Genomic DNA, 16,100 nt, shown 5'->3' on the forward strand with positions numbered 1-16,100 from the left:
GACTCTCCTGCCATGATGTGTGTTATCTGGGACTCTCCTACCATGATGTGCGTTGTCTGGGACTCTCCTGCCATGATGTGCGTTGTCTGGGACTCTCCTGCCATGATGTGCGTTGTCTGGGACTCTACCATGATGTGCGTTGTCTGGGACTCTACCATGATGTGCGTTGTCTGGGACTCTACCATGATGTGCGTTGTCTGGGACTCTACCATGATGTGCGTTGTCTGGGACTCTCCTGCCATGATGTGCGTTGTCTGGGACTCTCCTCCCATGTATCTCCCTCCTAGTATGACTATGAAGTCATATTCTGATATTTCATCTGTAATAAAGTCTCTGCCAGACACTGGTTTTGTCAAAGATACAGGCTGTTTTTGTCAATGACTCGGGCTGTGTTTGCCATTAGTGATTCTCAGTGATAATGGCAGTGGTTCAGATAGCATATTCTAATTTGAAAATTTTCAGCATCTAGAATATAATTCTTGTTTACTACAGGCTCTGAGCTATGCCCAGCATTATTTATAGTTAATAATTAATAAATTGAACGCTTACCTCTACTCACAAATAATTCACACTTTGCAGAGGAAACCGTAGAGGACGTTTAGGTCCACCTAAGACGATGTTTAGGTCCACCCTGGACCATTATCAATTTACCACATTTACTTGATTAGATAATGGCCCAGGATGAACCGAAATCTCACCAGTTTCCTTTCAAAAGTGGGGACTATTTATGAATTATTCTACCTACGGCCCTTTAAGCCTTATTCTTCACTTGCCTTTAATTCCAGTTTCCATCCAGGTCGTGCTGTCTCGCCCCGGAGCCTCAACTACAACCATCCTGAAATGGTTTGGATTCATGAGAGAGAAATTTGGATTTGGTGGCATTTTGTTTGGCAGAAGAAAATGGGGAATTTATTTTCCTGACGCGGGACAATACGATGATCAAGCTCATGGTGGTTTCAGTCATATGCTCGAGGCCTCCTGCTGGCTTACCAGTCCACCGCATCAGTTATCACGTATCACATTAAAGGATGTGATGCTAAGTTTTTCACTACAAACACGAAATGAACACCAAAAGTTATCTTTAAATGTTAAAGTGATGGACTAGCGAGGCTGAGGAAGACCTCGGTCACACGACCGAAGCTCCAGCGGTGGTCGTCATATGGCTACAAGAACGTCAGGAAGTAGTTATACAATTTTCTGGCAAATTTTGCCTAACCTGACATACACGTGTGACTAGTTAATGGTCCAAGTCGGACCGAAACGTCGTCATAAAGTTTGTTTCTCCTATGTGTACTGTTGCAGTTTGTAGACGAATGGTTCAGAGAACCGACTGATGGACTGACCACATCGACTCAAGGTTGAGGGACTGATTACCTCATTCTCCTCCTGTTCTTCAAGATTCTCCTTTGTATGGACTGATGAAGCCACTGTGTGGCGAAACGTTTCCTCAATAAAGATACCCAAGAGTTGCACATGTGTCTAATTTATCAACTGTTGCAGTCACGGCACTGTGCCTGTGTTCTGTATACATGACTATCATAACACAGCAGTGTCCTATAATAAATGCAGTACGCTTTAGAATATTTTATAAATTGTCTCCAGAAAATATACATATCAAAGTTTATGTTTACAGATGTCATAGCTGTCTAATCTTGTGATGCTGGGCGACAGTTTACCCACTGGTGTTTGATTTTGGGGGGCAAGTGTGTCTCTAGACAGTGTTTTCTCTTTTTTCTGCTATGGACGAAGGATTCTGGTAGTGGATAGAGAGGAAACAGGATCCAGGACTCCATAAACGGAGGAGAGACGATGCTGCAGTCCTCTTAGTGGAGAAAAATTATCATAATCAACTCTCTCTTGGTTCATTTATTAATCATCTAGATGGTATTCCTATTACTCATAGCTGCTTAATAGATCATTGAATTATCTCTCTCTCTCTCTCTCTCTCTCCCCATAAAATTACGTGTTATTTTCCTCCCTTCTCACTACTTAACCGGTAATTATATATTTTCTATATTCCCATTATTAGTCCAATAAATGTTTTCCTTTATACTTGTATGTTACTTTATCCAGAATAATTTCACTGATAATTGTAGTACTGAGTAACTGGAGTTGAAGCAAGTGAAAGTGCTTTATTTATCCTCCCCCCCCTTGAAGGGGAAGCTTGTATTCCCTCCCCTCTGTGAAGAGAAGCTTGTATTCCCTCCCCTCTCTGTGAAGGGGAAGCTTGTATTCCCTCCCCCTTCTATGAAAGGGAAGCTTGTATACCCTCCCCCTTCTGTGAAGGGGAAGCTTGTATTCCCTCCCCTCTATGTGAAGAGGAAGCTTGTATTCCCTCCCCCTTCTATGAAAAGGAAGCTTGTATACCCTCCCCCTTCTGTGAAGGGGAAGCTTGTATTCCCTCCCCCATCTGTGAAGGGGAAGCTTGTATTCCCTCCCCTCTATGTGAAGGGGAAGCTTGTATTCCCTCCCCTCTCTGTGAAGGGGAAGCTTGTATTCCCTCCCCTCTCTGTGAAAAGGAAGCTTGTATTCCCTCCCCTCTGTGAAGAGAAGCTTGTATTCCCCCCTCTATGTGAAGGGGAAGCTTGTATTCCCTCCCCCTTCTGTGAAGGGGAAGCTTGTATTCCCCCCTCTCTGTGAAGGGGAAGCTTGTATTTCCTCCCATTCTGTGAAGGGGAAGCTTGTATTTCCTCCCCTTCTGTGAAGTGGAAGCTTGTATTTCCTCCCCTTCTGTGAAGGGGAAGCTTGTATTCCCCCCTCTCTGTGAAGGGGAAGCTTGTATTTCCTCCCATTCTGTGAAGGGGAAGCTTGTATTTCCTCCCCTTCTGTGAAGGGGAAGCTTGTATTTCCTCCCCTTCTGTGAAAGGGAAGCTTGTATTTCCTCCCCTTCTGTGAAGGGGAAGCTTGTATTTCCTCCCCTTCTGTGAAGGGGAAGCTTGTATTTCCTCCCCTTCTGTGAAGGGGAAGCTTGTATTTCCTCCCCTTCTGTGAAGGGGAAGCTTGTATTTCCTCCCCTTCTGTGAAGGGGAAGCTTGTATTTCCTCCCCTTCTGCGAAGGGGAAGCTTGTATTTCCTCCCCTTCTGTGAAGGGGAAGCTTGTATTCCCTCCCCTATCTGTGAAGGGGAAGCTTGTATTCCCTCCCCTATCTGTGAAGGGGAAGCTTGTATTCCCTCCCCTTTCTGTGAAGGGAAAGCTTGTATTCCCTCCCCTCTCTGCGAAGGGGAAGCTTGTATTCCCTCCCCTCTGTGAAGAGAAGCTTGTATTCCCTCCCACTTCTCTGAAGGGGAAGCTTGTATTCCCCCGTCTATGTGAAGGGGAAGCTTGTATTCCCCCGTCTATGTGAAGGGGAAGCTTGTATTCCCTCCCCCTTCTGTGAAGGGGAAGCTTGTATTCCCTCCCCCTTCTGTGAAGGGGAAGCTTGTATTTCCTCCCCTTCTGTGAAGGGGAAGCTTGAATTTCCTCCCATTCTGTGAAGGGGAAGCTTGTATTTCCTCCCATTCTGTGAAGGGGAAGCTTGTATTTCCTCCCCTTCTGTGAAGGGGAAGCTTGTATTTCCTCCCCTTCTGTGAAGGGGAAGCTTGTATTTCCTCCCCTTCTGTGAAGGGGAAGCTTGTATTTCCTCCCCTTCTGTGAAGGGGAAGCTTGTATTTCCTCCCCTTCTGTGAAGGGGAAGCTTGTATTTCCTCCCCTTCTGCGAAGAGGAAGCTTGTATTTCCTCCCCTTCTGTGAAGGGGAAGCTTGTATTTCCTCCCCTTCTGTGAAGGGGAAGCTTGTATTTCCTCCCCTTCTGTGAAGGGGAAGCTTGTATTTCCTCCCCTTCTGTGAAGGGGAAGCTTGTATTTCCTCCCCTTCTGTGAAGGGGAAGCTTGTATTTCCTCCCCTTCTGTGAAGTGGAAGCTTGTATTTCCTCCCCTTCTGTGAAGGGGAAGCTTGTATTTCCTCCCCTTCTGTGAAGGGGAAGCTTGTATTTCCTCCCCTTCTGTGAAGGGGAAGCTTGTATTTCCTCCCCTTCTGTGAAGGGGAAGCTTGTATTTCCTCCCCTTCTGTGAAGGGGAAGCTTGTATTTCCTCCCCTTCTGTGAAGTGGAAGCTTGTATTTCCTCCCCTTCTGTGAAGGGGAAGCTTGTATTTCCTCCCCTTCTGTGAAGGGGAAGCTTGTATTTCCTCCCCTTCTGTGAAGTGGAACTTGTATTTCCTCCCCTTCTGTGAAGGGGAAGCTTGTATTTCCTCCCCTTCTGTGAAGTGGAAGCTTGTATTTCCTCCCCTTCTGTGAAGGGGAAGCTTGTATTTCCTCCCCTTCTGTGAAGGGGAAGCTTGTATTTCCTCCCCTTCTGTGAAGTGGAAGCTTGTATTTCCTCCCCTTCTGTGAAGGGGAAGCTTGTATTTCCTCCCCTTCTGCGAAGGGGAAGCTTCTATTTCCTCCCCTTCTGTGAAGGGGAAGCTTCTATTTCCTCCCCCTGGTGAAGAGGAAGACTATTCCTTTTCCCGTCATGACAACCTTCATTCTTTTCTTCTGTAACTCAAATTTGGTAAAGTGAAACCGAGACTGTTGCTATTTCTGCTAGAAGAGCGCAACATGGACGAGATTCACCTGCAAGTAGACAAATCTAACTGGTTGAAGTGACCTTCTTTAATCAGATAATGTAGATTCCAGATGTAATGCAGTCACTACCAATAAATACGTGCACATGTCGACACACAAACGAGAAACACACAAACACTCCTTAAGCAACTAACAACTCATACTTCACAGAGGACACCTAACACGTTTCGAACAATCCTTACAACGGTTCAGGAGCGAATAGACGCTTACATAAAACTATGAACGTCGACGCATTATAGCTGATTACGCATGCGTAGGCATGTCAACGCATATCGAACTCTCCAAGCTAACAAGGGACACCCACACGAGCTACACACAAAAGCACAGTATGGTAAAAATAATTATTGTAATGTAACATGCAAGCCATGATATGAATTAAAAAGAGAGACTATGTAAATATACGGATATGCATTAATTAAACGGACTTCCCCATGAAATTTATTAAAAAAATAAAAAATAATTAAACAGCCAAAAACCAAACAAAAATAATATGTACCATAGAACGACCAACCGTACAACAGCAACCAAAAACAAAAAAAAAGAACGTGGAAATGCCCACTACGTAACAGCAACCAAACACAGCGACCAAAATAAAAAAACAACATGGAACTACCAACTGCATAATCAAACACAGTAACCAAAAACCTGGAACTACCAACTACATAACAGCAACCGAATTTAAACAACGAAAACGATCAAACACAGAACAGTGAACCACCACATAACAAAAGGTAAACACGTACTACCAACCAATCATGAAATGTTCAAACACATTGCAACAACCAAACAAGCAGAGTCTAAACGCAAGACAGCGACCGAAATGTGTAAAAACGACCAAACAAATAATAACGAAGAAAACAATTAAAATGCCTATAGATCAATACGCACAAATGGCTGAAACATTCAAGGTTCAAAACACAGCGACCTAAACGCTAAAATTAAAAAAAAATAAACTAAACACATGATTAAAACATACAACTACCTAAACACGAAGATTAAAACGCAGAGCCTCATTACAACTACCTAAACACAGAGCGAGCTAAACAATGAACACTGACCTAAACATAATGACTTAAACACGCAACGACCTAAATAACCCCCCCTCCTCCGACATACTATAATAGCAATTCCAAGTACCATTAAAAAAAGTAAATACTTGGAGCTGAGCGAACGACCTCGTTCAGTCCATCACAAATGTTTCCCAGGGTCGTATTTACTGTGCCTATGACTCAAATGGAAATAGGCTTGGGTTTCTCTCGCTAATGTCTACCAACTGGCGAAGTCGATTTGCGAGGGGAGGGGTCGACTTTGTGTCCAACAGGGTGAAGTATATTGTGTTCCGATGAGGACGATGTTTCTACATACCAAGGCGATCTGTACACCGAGTAGGGTGATCTTGGCAGTGCTCCGAGGGTCAACGCCCCCGCGGCTTGGTCCCGGACCAGGCCTCTCGGTGGATGACCTAATCAACCAGACCGTTGGTGCTAGACGCATAAATCTTGGGGAGGGCAAGATTAAAAGATCCTAGAGGAAATAAGACAGACGGTCCTCAATGACGCACTGATTTTCTTGAGTAATCCTAGGTGACTAACCTCCCCTCCTCCCCAGGTTAAAAATCCCAACAAAACCTTATCTTGTCTTACCCCTGACACCACCTGCTGAAAAAAAGAACCACACAGCACCTCGCTGTGTTACAAGCACGGAGGATTATACAGCGCCTGGGGGGGATGTGGAAGGCATTCAGGCTTAATTCGGGGAACTGGAGCGCAGATCCAATTCCCTAAATCAAGAGCCCCTCACCAACATCAAGGAACCTTCCTTGAGGGGAGCGGTCCCCAGAGAACATGCGGTTACCAAGGCTATAAGCAACAACGAGCGGTCCCCAGAGAACATGCGGTTACCAAGGCTATAAGCAACAACGAGCGGTCCCCAGAGAACATGCGGTTACCAAGGCTATAAGCAACAACGAGCGGTCCCCAGAGAACATGCGGTTACCAAGGCTATAAGCAACAACGAGCGGTCCCCAGAGAACATGCGGTTACCAAGGCTATAAGCAACAACGAGCGGTCAAGAGAGCATAGGATAAATGCACTGCTGCTCTCAGTGCACACACGTCAAGAGAATATACTCAACACAGTCACAAAGACATCATGCCGTGACTATACTGAAAATAAAGCCTTCAGAAGAACTTTCTTTTCTGCTAATGTTTACACAATTTTTCAGATATAGTACTAAGTATGATACTTAAGTTCCATAATACTAAAGCAATTTAATACCGTAAAGCAGATATATACACAGAGAGGTGTATATATCCGAGTATAAAAACCGAAAGTAATTAACCTGAAGGCCGGGGTGGACAATTTCTTTGACCTGCGAGCCACATTACAGCTTGGCCAGCTTAGATAAGGTTCTCTGTGTCAAATTCATATCTTCCATTTATACACAGAAAAGATTAAGACTTATTGATATCAGTTAAAAATTAGAACGAATCAGTGGGCAGACATTTTCTCAATAAATGCATTTTCATATTAATGAGAATGTGAGAAGTTGAAGCTGCTTAGGGGAGGGGGTATTGATGGTGGTTGTGGTGGTGGTGGGTGGGGATATTGATGGTGGTTGTGGTGGTTGGTGGGTGGGGATAATGGTGGTGGTTGTGGTGGTTGGTGGGTGGGGATAATGGTGGTGGTGGGTGGGGATAGTGGTGGTGGGTGGGGATAATTGTGGTGGGTGGGGATAATGGTGGTGGTGGGTGGACAGGGATAATGGTGGTGGTGGGTGGACAGGGATAGTGGTGGTGGTAGTGGGTGGACAGGGATAGTGGTGGTGGTGGTGGTGGTGGGTGGATGGGGGTAGTGGCGATGGCGGTGGGTGGATGGGGGTAGTGGTGATGGTGGTGGTGGTTGGGGGTTGTGGTGGTGATAGTAGTAATGGTGGAGGATGGTGGGTTGGTGGGGGAGGGTGGTGGTGGTAGGTGGGGCTCGGTGGGGGTGGTGGGAGAGGGTGGTGGTGGTAGGTGGGGCTGGGTGGGGGTGGTGGGGGGAGGGTGGTGGGGGGAGGGTGGTGGTGGTAGGTGGGGCTCGGTGGGGAGAGTGGTGGGGGTAGGTGGGGCTGGGTGGGGAGGGTGGTGGGGGTAGGTGGGGCTGGGTGGGGAGGGTGGTGGGGGTAGGTGGGGCTGGGTGGGGAGGGTGGTGGGGGTAGGTGGGGCTGGGTGGGGAGGGTGGTGGGGGTAGGTGGGGCTGGGTGGGGAGGGTGGTGGGGGTAGGTGGGGCTGGGTGGGGAGGGTGGTGGGGGTAGGTGGGGCTGGGTGGGGGTGGTTGGGGATGGTGGTGGGAGAGGGTTGTTGGGGTAGGTGGGGCTGGGTGGGGATAGTGGCGGTGGGAGATGATGATGATGGTTGGTCGGAGGCAATGATGGTGGGGTTAGTGGTGGAGGTCATGGTTGATGGATGGTGGAGGTGTTGGTTGATGGATGGTGGTGGTTGATGGATGGTGGTGGTTGATGGATGGTGGTGGTTGATGGATGGTGGTGGTTGATGGATGGTAGTGGTTGATGGATGGTAGTGGAGGTGGTAAGTAGTGGGTGGTTGATGGTGGTAGTATTTACATAAGGCAAGAACTCTCCCTCCTGGCCACCAAACTGACTTGTTCAGTAGTTGAATATCTACTAGCCTGCCCAGCCAGGTACGACACCACAAAGGATCGATACACAGTACTGTAACTGAAGATAAGTTGCTGATTCCTTTACAGATATCGTAAAACAACGCCAGAACTCACACTGGACCAGACACAGTTGTCAGCAGCGAAGGTGGCGGCTGCTGCTACTTCCACTACAGTTGTTTTCGTTGCTGATGCTTTAAGGGCTACGACGGTTTATACCTAAAAGTATGCCCCTACACTGCAGTATTCAAATCACGTGCATTTAGGTACAAGTGGTCCTAATATAATACCTCTCTGATTACCCATCGACCGCTTTATGTCTAGTTTTATACGATTTTGTGCCCAGGAGAATCATATTGTTCAGTACAGTCCTGCTCTCAAAGTTAAAACTTACTCTTAGCACTTAGATACCGTCCGTAACACCTACCCGTGGCGCGAGGAAGCGAATACGTACCACAAAATTACCGAGACAAATGTCTGGCTAGAAACCAGAGCTGGAGTGTGTGCACGCGAAGCCGCCTATTCTCTCCCTGGCCACCTGTAAACAAATAAACCACAAGAAGAAGGAAAACTCCAATTCCCAGGTTACCAGGAAGATGTCTGAAGGTACCAACCCCGGAACACAGGTAGCGCTGACGTATACTCACTCCGTCATTAACAGCCGGGACTTAAAAGAAAAAAAAACAAGGAGTAGCTTCCCTAAAATAAAGTTAAAATATTGCATCAAGTGTTGTCAGGTTATGTTCTATGACGGTCCAACACTCGCTTCTGCTAAGGACATCATCATAAAATTAATTCCGTCGTTAATTCGAGGCACTATAAATGTTCGTAAACTGCTAGACACACTGTTGGGCCAGACAGAATTCCTTGGCTGGCCGGATATGGCCCTCGGGCCGTATTTTCCCACCCCAACTCTAAGGTAAATTCTGTTTTCATATTAAAGCCATTAATACCATAATAAAGAGTGTATACACCGAGATGTGTTTATGTATCAGCGTATATACACTGATAAACACTTCTCGGTCAACATAGCCTCTAGTTTTATGGTATTAAATGGCTTCATTTTATAATGTTTATAGCTCTATAAATGGGATATAGCTGTACAAACGTTATTATAAGAGTAACTCTGTTATTCTGGTGAAAGTTGATCTATAAAGACTAGAATACGATAGTGCCACATGCTTCTTTGGTCCTCAATACCCCCCATCACTCTGCATGACTATCATTACAATACCCTCTGACTACTAAGAGGTAACAGGTAGCTCTTTGAGTATTTCTTCAACAGACTTCCTTTTTTTACATAAAACTACCAGATACACCACGTTTCTGGTGTTTATACATCACTTGCAACACCATCTCTTCCTCTTACCACCACCAACAATTCAACGGGAACCTCCACAGTAACTCTTCCCGCTACCACCATCCCCAACCACCATTATCATCACTACCACCACCATCACCGCTGGGGAGAGATTCTGAGTAGGAAATATTGAATAATTTACCTTCTCCTCACTGAATTAATAATGCATCGAGGCGAAAACAAAGCCTCTGCTTCCTTACAGTCTGATTGATTCGCTTGAATAATTGATGAAAATGCGCTTGCGTTATGGCCGCTAATGTCAACAAACTTATATTTCCCAGTGTGATTACTGATTTGTTAATAAAGTTTATTGAGTCAAAACTTTACAGGATCAAAACTTAATGAACTTTGCAGGATCAGCACTTTTCAAACTGGTTAGTAATGGATTTAAAGACTATTGAGCATAAGAGTCATCATAAAGGCTGTATGTCACCTGTTCATCACCAGTCAAGAATAAGTTAATTCCAAAAATATTGATTCCAGTAATCTGTTGAACGTATAAACATTGAGAAATATATATCTTTCAGTGTAAACTCTTAAACTTTGGTTGGATAATGGGGTTTAAATCCAATCTACTACAGTAGCATCATTAACTCTGCACGTAAACTTATCACCAACAGACAAGAATAGGTAAGACACATATGCAACAGTTAGGTATCTTTATTTCGAAACGTTTCACCTACACAGTAGGCTTCTTCAGACACTGCAACACAAGGGTATCTTGGTACAGACCATCAACTTCGACAACCTCTACTAGTGAGAACGGCTGGGTTTGAGAGGGACCTGCCCTCCCAAAGCAACCTACGTCTCACCTCCTGGCACTATATAAGGCTCCATCCTGTCACTTCAACTTCATATTGTTTCAGACAACGGAACAATGCTCTTCTCCAGACTGAGGGACTGACCACCTCAAAACTTTAAGGGTGATGGACTGATTACATCGTCTTCAAGTATCTTCTGCTTCTATCAACTTTCCTGTACTCGACTGAAGAAGCCTACTGTGTAGGCGAAACGTTTCGAAATAAAGATACCTAACTGTTGCATATGTGTCTTACCTAACAATCTGTCGGTATTTTATACCATTTTAATGTTCTGACAAGAATATTTTAATTATAGAAACAGAGATTAAAGTAAACTCACTCTCTCTCTCTCTCTCATATATATATATATATATATATATATATATATATATATATATATATATATATATATGTGTGTGTGTGCGTGTGTGCGTGTGTGTGTGTGTGTGTGTGTGTGTGTGTGTGTGTGTGTGTGTGTGTGTGCTGGGAGAAATACACTTCTTGAACAGATCCTGTGGTTTCAAAAACATTATTATAGGTTATTTGGATCAAAATAAAGGATCAAATATTGCCAAATTTTGTAGCATCAAAACTTCATCAATTTAATATGAGAGACTTTACAAATTTAATGGCATCAAAACGTGAATGTGCGAGTACCCAAAAACCATACGTAAAAAAAAAAATCAAATACTCGATTTTCTTCCTTCTGGAAAAAAAAATAACATACAGAGTTAAATTATATGTAATGAATTATAATTATATTCATGGGGAAAGAACTAAATTCGTAGGGATCATACAACTCCATGAGACTGGGAAGTAATCACATGAAGGGGGCGAAGGATAGCTCTGATTCCTTGGATCATGAGCCCTGCATCTAGATCAAGGCCAACTCCTACAAAGCACCACTTGTCTGTCGCAGAAATATTAAACTGGTTCGAGACGAGTCTTCAGATAAAGATCCCTGAGACACAGAAGGATCCCTGAAGCACAGAAGGATCCCTGAAGCACAGAAGGATCCCTGAAGCACAGAAGGATCCCTGAAGCACAGAAGGATCCCTGAAAAAAAGAAGGATCCCTGAAAGACAGGATCCCTGAAGCACATAAGGATCCCAGTAATACAGAAGAATCCCTGTAACACACAAGGATCCCTGAAACACAGAAGGATCCCTGAAACAGAAGGATCCCTGAAACACAGGATACCTCAAGCACAGAAGGATCCCTGTAACACAGAAGAATCCCTGTAACACAGAAGGATCCCTGTAACACAGAAGGATCCCTGAAACACAGAAGAATCCATGAAACACAGAATGCCTGAAACACAGCATCCCTGAAACACAGGATACATGAATCGCAGGATGCCTGAAATACAGAAGGATGCTTAAAACAGAAGGATCCCTGAAACACAAGATGCCTAAAAAACAGAAGGATCCCTGAAACACAAGATGCCTAAAAAACAGAAGGATCCCTGAAACACAAGATGCCTAAAAAACAGAAGGATGCCTGAAACACAGGATGCCTGAAATGGATGGTAAAAAAGTGAAGGACAGAGATAGAAAGGAGAATGGAGCGAGGGACAAACATGAGGAGTGTGAGAAAGAGGGCGAAAAAGATTAAAGGGTGAGGAAAAAAAGAGAGTAAAAGAAAGAGTAAAGAGAGAGAGAGAGAAAGAATGCAGTGAGGGAGACGTTCAGAAAGTTAAATATCTTTCCAGTATAATTTTATTTGCTTTTTTCTGTTTGCGTTATTTATTTATCCTCAGTTCATTCATACAGTTCTTTCGTATGCTCCTTTTCGAATTTTCTCTCTCTTCCAAGTTTATCCGCTTTAATTTATAATTTCTTTTGATTCTTCCTCTTCCCTTCCTCTATGATTAAAGAACTACTTGGGTATTAATTAAGAATTCATTATCACTCACACCATTACATTCATAATCATAGTCTTTCCACCACCACCAACAACAGTCACTACTTCAACCACCATCAGCCCCACCATCAGCCCCACCATCAGTATCAATAAACACCATTACCAATTACACCAATCACTACCACAACTACTATCACTTTCAGCAATCCCTACCAGCACAACCATCATCACTTCCCCCACCATCACCACCATCCAGCCACAGCTAACATACTGTTATGCATAAACAAACAAGTGGCCCGTACGAATATTATGTTCCAGTGCAGCTTCTGTTGTGATTGTTTCTCATGTCAGACGTAAATGTAAATTATATATATATATATATATATATATATATATATATATATATATATATATATATATATATATATATATATATATATATATATATATATATATATATAACTGCGAGTCTCCTTACCTTTTTAACTATGAAGAAATTTTCGTCGACTCTGGGACGATTTGTACTCACCCCGGTCCTCTACAGCAGACGTTTCATTTTCAATATACTGGGGGTTAATTCTTGTTAAAAGCCTACGCTTGGGGCTATATATAGCGTTCCAGTGTATAGGCTGTTTCTTGGAATCAAGTTACGAGGCTTGAGTGTATTAGATGTTTATGGTCGAAAATGTTGAATAAAGGTCAATATGTGTGTAGTAAAATCACAGTAAACAGGTGATATCACAATATGCAAAACCACTACTGTGAAAAAATAATGAAATTCCGAGCAATTTCGTGATTTCTCACACTATCAAACTTCATGATAATCTAAGAAATCGCGAAAGCGCTTGGAATTTCACTATTTGTTTACAGTGGTTGTTTTACAAGTCAGTGTGTGTTTGGGACGACTCTTGTGGTTTTGGTCCCACACACAAGCAACTAGTTCTGGAATAGACTGAGTACTGGAGCTATGTCCAGTGGTGCGGTCAATACGTATTGCACAGGCAGTGGGACGTGTGACATTAATGAACAAATACATGAGAGAGACCTAGGATTAGCTCATCTGTTTGATGGGACACAGCCGTTTCTCCCTCCCGCGGACTCTTCCCCGAATCCCGTACTCTTTGGAACCTCAATTGGATTCTTAATGCCGCGGAGACTGCTGTTGATATAGTAGCAAAACAAGCGGGACAATATACTTGTGGATAACATACATACATATATATATATATATATTATATATATATATATATAGCACAGTAAATCGTTCCTCATTGAAATCTCATTACTTTGTTCGGCAAAGGCAAACTTTAAAATGATATAAATTAAGCCTCCCCAAAATGAACAACTATGAATAAAAATTCTTATTTCCCAGGCACTGGCAACGTTAACAAATCAGTAATCACACGGGGAAATATAAGTTTGTTGACATTAGCGGCCATAACGCAAGCGCATTTTCATCAATTATACAAGCGAATCAATCAGACTGTAAGGAAGCAGAGGCTTTGTTTTCGCCTCGATGCATTATTAATTCAGTGAGGAGAAGGTAAATTATTCAATATTTCCTACTCAGAATCTCTCCCCAACGGTGATGGTGGTGGTAGTGATGATAATGGTGGTTATGGATGATGGTGATAGGCGGAAGAGATATAGTGGAGGTGCTAGTGGTAGTGGGGAGAGATGTAGTGGAAGTGCTGGTGGTAGTGGGGAGAGATGTAGTGGAAGTGCTGGTGGTAGTGGGGAGAGATGTAGTGGAAGTGCTGGCGGTAGTGAGGAGAGATGTAGTGGAAGTGCTGGTGGTAGTGGAGAGAGATGTAGTGGAAGTACTGGTGGTAGTGGGGAGAAATGTAGTGGAAGTACTGGTGGTAGTGGGGAGAGATGTAGTGGAAGTGCTGGTGGTAGTGGGGAGAGATGTAGTGGAAGTGCTGGTGGTAGTGGAGAGAGATGTAGTGGAAGTACTGGTGGTAGTGGGGAGAAATGTAGTGGAAGTGCTGGTGGTAGTGGTATTGGTGGTGATAATAGTAATATGGGACTATGTGAGAAAGTCAGATAGCAGATGAAGTGACACCCCATACCGCAGCTCGTTGTTGAGAAGGCTACTTACATATCGACTGAAGACTGTCTACTGTTTTTTATATGGCTGAGGCAGAGAGAGCAGAAGACTCCCCCTCCCTACTCCCTCTTACCACAGCCGCTATAAAACGATCAGAAAAGCATACAATACCGTACTGAAAATAGGCACTGAATTTATGTGTAAGACATGAGTGGAAGACATAGGCTTCAATCACCTCTTCTCTCAGAGTTCTATTCTTAATGTGACTCCTGACGGCGTGATCCTCAGGTTAACTTTTCGTATTTATGGACTATCTTCACAAGTTTGTCTTTGGTGCAAAGTTCCTCTTTCTTCTCATTCTTATCTTCATAATTTTTCTTCCTCTCTTTCATCTGCCTCCTCTCCTCTTCATTCTCCTCCGGTTCCTCTTGATCTTGGTCTAAGACAAGATAATCTCTTCCTCAAACACAGCTTACCTATTCCAGTTGTTCAACGTATTTATATCATGGAATAAAGTTTATTGAGCTCTTATTAGGCCGGATACATACTTAATGTGCAAAAGGTCAAGCTGTCAAGCAGGTTTTAAACTTAATAGAAAAAGATTCTTTTTAATGCTTCTGTTTATATAAAGGTCTCCCTAACTGCATCCATTATCCTAATTGGTTCAAGCATTTTCTGGACTATTTTATAAGCGTTATATCACTTTTTATTTCCTTTAAATATATATATATATATATATATATATATATATATATATATATATATATATATATATATATATATATATATATAAGGAAATATGTCGTGCCGAATAGGTAAAATTGGTCAATTAGCAAGAACTAATTTAAAATTGTGTGTGTGTGTGTGTGTGTGTGTGTGTGTGTGTGTGTGTGTGTGTGTGTCTGTGTCTGTGTCTGTGTGTGTCTGTCTGTCTGTCTGTCTGTCTGAGAGAGAGAGAGAGAGAGAGAGAGAGAGAGGAGGGGGATGGAGGGAGCAAAATTATTCACTAACAGTATGGGTAAATTATAGCAATAACTGACATTCCACATGAAAATAACAAGAATATTCGAAATGAGCTGTTTCAGTGGTGAGTTTACCTGCGTCTCGTGAAGATGTTCTTAGTGAATTCTCAGAGCTAGCATAATTTATTTGTTCGGGGAAAGTCTTTCCTGAATTTCGAACGGCTGTGCCTAAACAAAGAAGAGGTTACCAGACACAATGAAATGGTGTGAAAGAAAGAATTGAAACCAGATTAAACTTGAAGAAACTTCCATCGAGACCACTGTCCTTGGCCGAGTGGCCAAGAATGGTCTAGTAGTTGGAAATTCTCAGATTAAATTTGTGGAATGGGCCATTTGCAACAGCTGCAGGATGAATATCAAAATGGTATACAATACCGACAGGTTGGTATTGCATACCATTGCCCATATCTCTTACCTACCAACAGCGACAGAAAGAGGAGGAAGAGGGTGTGTATTTCTTTGTAGCTTGGATGGAGGATGTAGTTACCAGATTGCAATTGGTAATGGGAACCATATTATCTGCCTCATCACGGCAAGAAATGATGTTATAACGCACAGGAGAGAGAGAACATTTTTTTTACCAGACTGTAGACAGCAGTATTTATAATTATGACGAAGAGAGGGATTTCTGTCATATGAAGCATTTCGCTGAAAATGCTAAATATGATACCTAAATATGACAACCATTCACTGCCAGCATAATACTGGCAAATGGTTATATAGAGCAATTGGTATTAAATGCTGGC

The 16,100-nt window shown here is 43.2% G+C and overlaps 1 long non-coding RNA gene across 2 annotated transcripts in view; it reads right to left on the reverse strand.

Annotated features, from left to right (window-relative positions):
- Positions 1-772: 772 nt before the first annotated feature.
- LOC138855124 (uncharacterized) overlaps positions 773-16,100 on the reverse strand; it is a 468,769-nt gene continuing 453,441 nt past the window's right edge. For both annotated transcript variants that reach the window (XR_011394282.1, XR_011394281.1), the window contains exon 5: positions 773-835. This is a non-coding gene — a long non-coding RNA (uncharacterized lncRNA). The remainder of the gene's footprint in view (positions 836-16,100) is intronic.

The sequence above is a fragment of the Cherax quadricarinatus genome, chromosome 82 (assembly GCF_038502225.1).
Source record: "Cherax quadricarinatus isolate ZL_2023a chromosome 82, ASM3850222v1, whole genome shotgun sequence".
Classification (NCBI taxonomy): Eukaryota; Metazoa; Arthropoda; class Malacostraca; order Decapoda; family Parastacidae; genus Cherax; species Cherax quadricarinatus.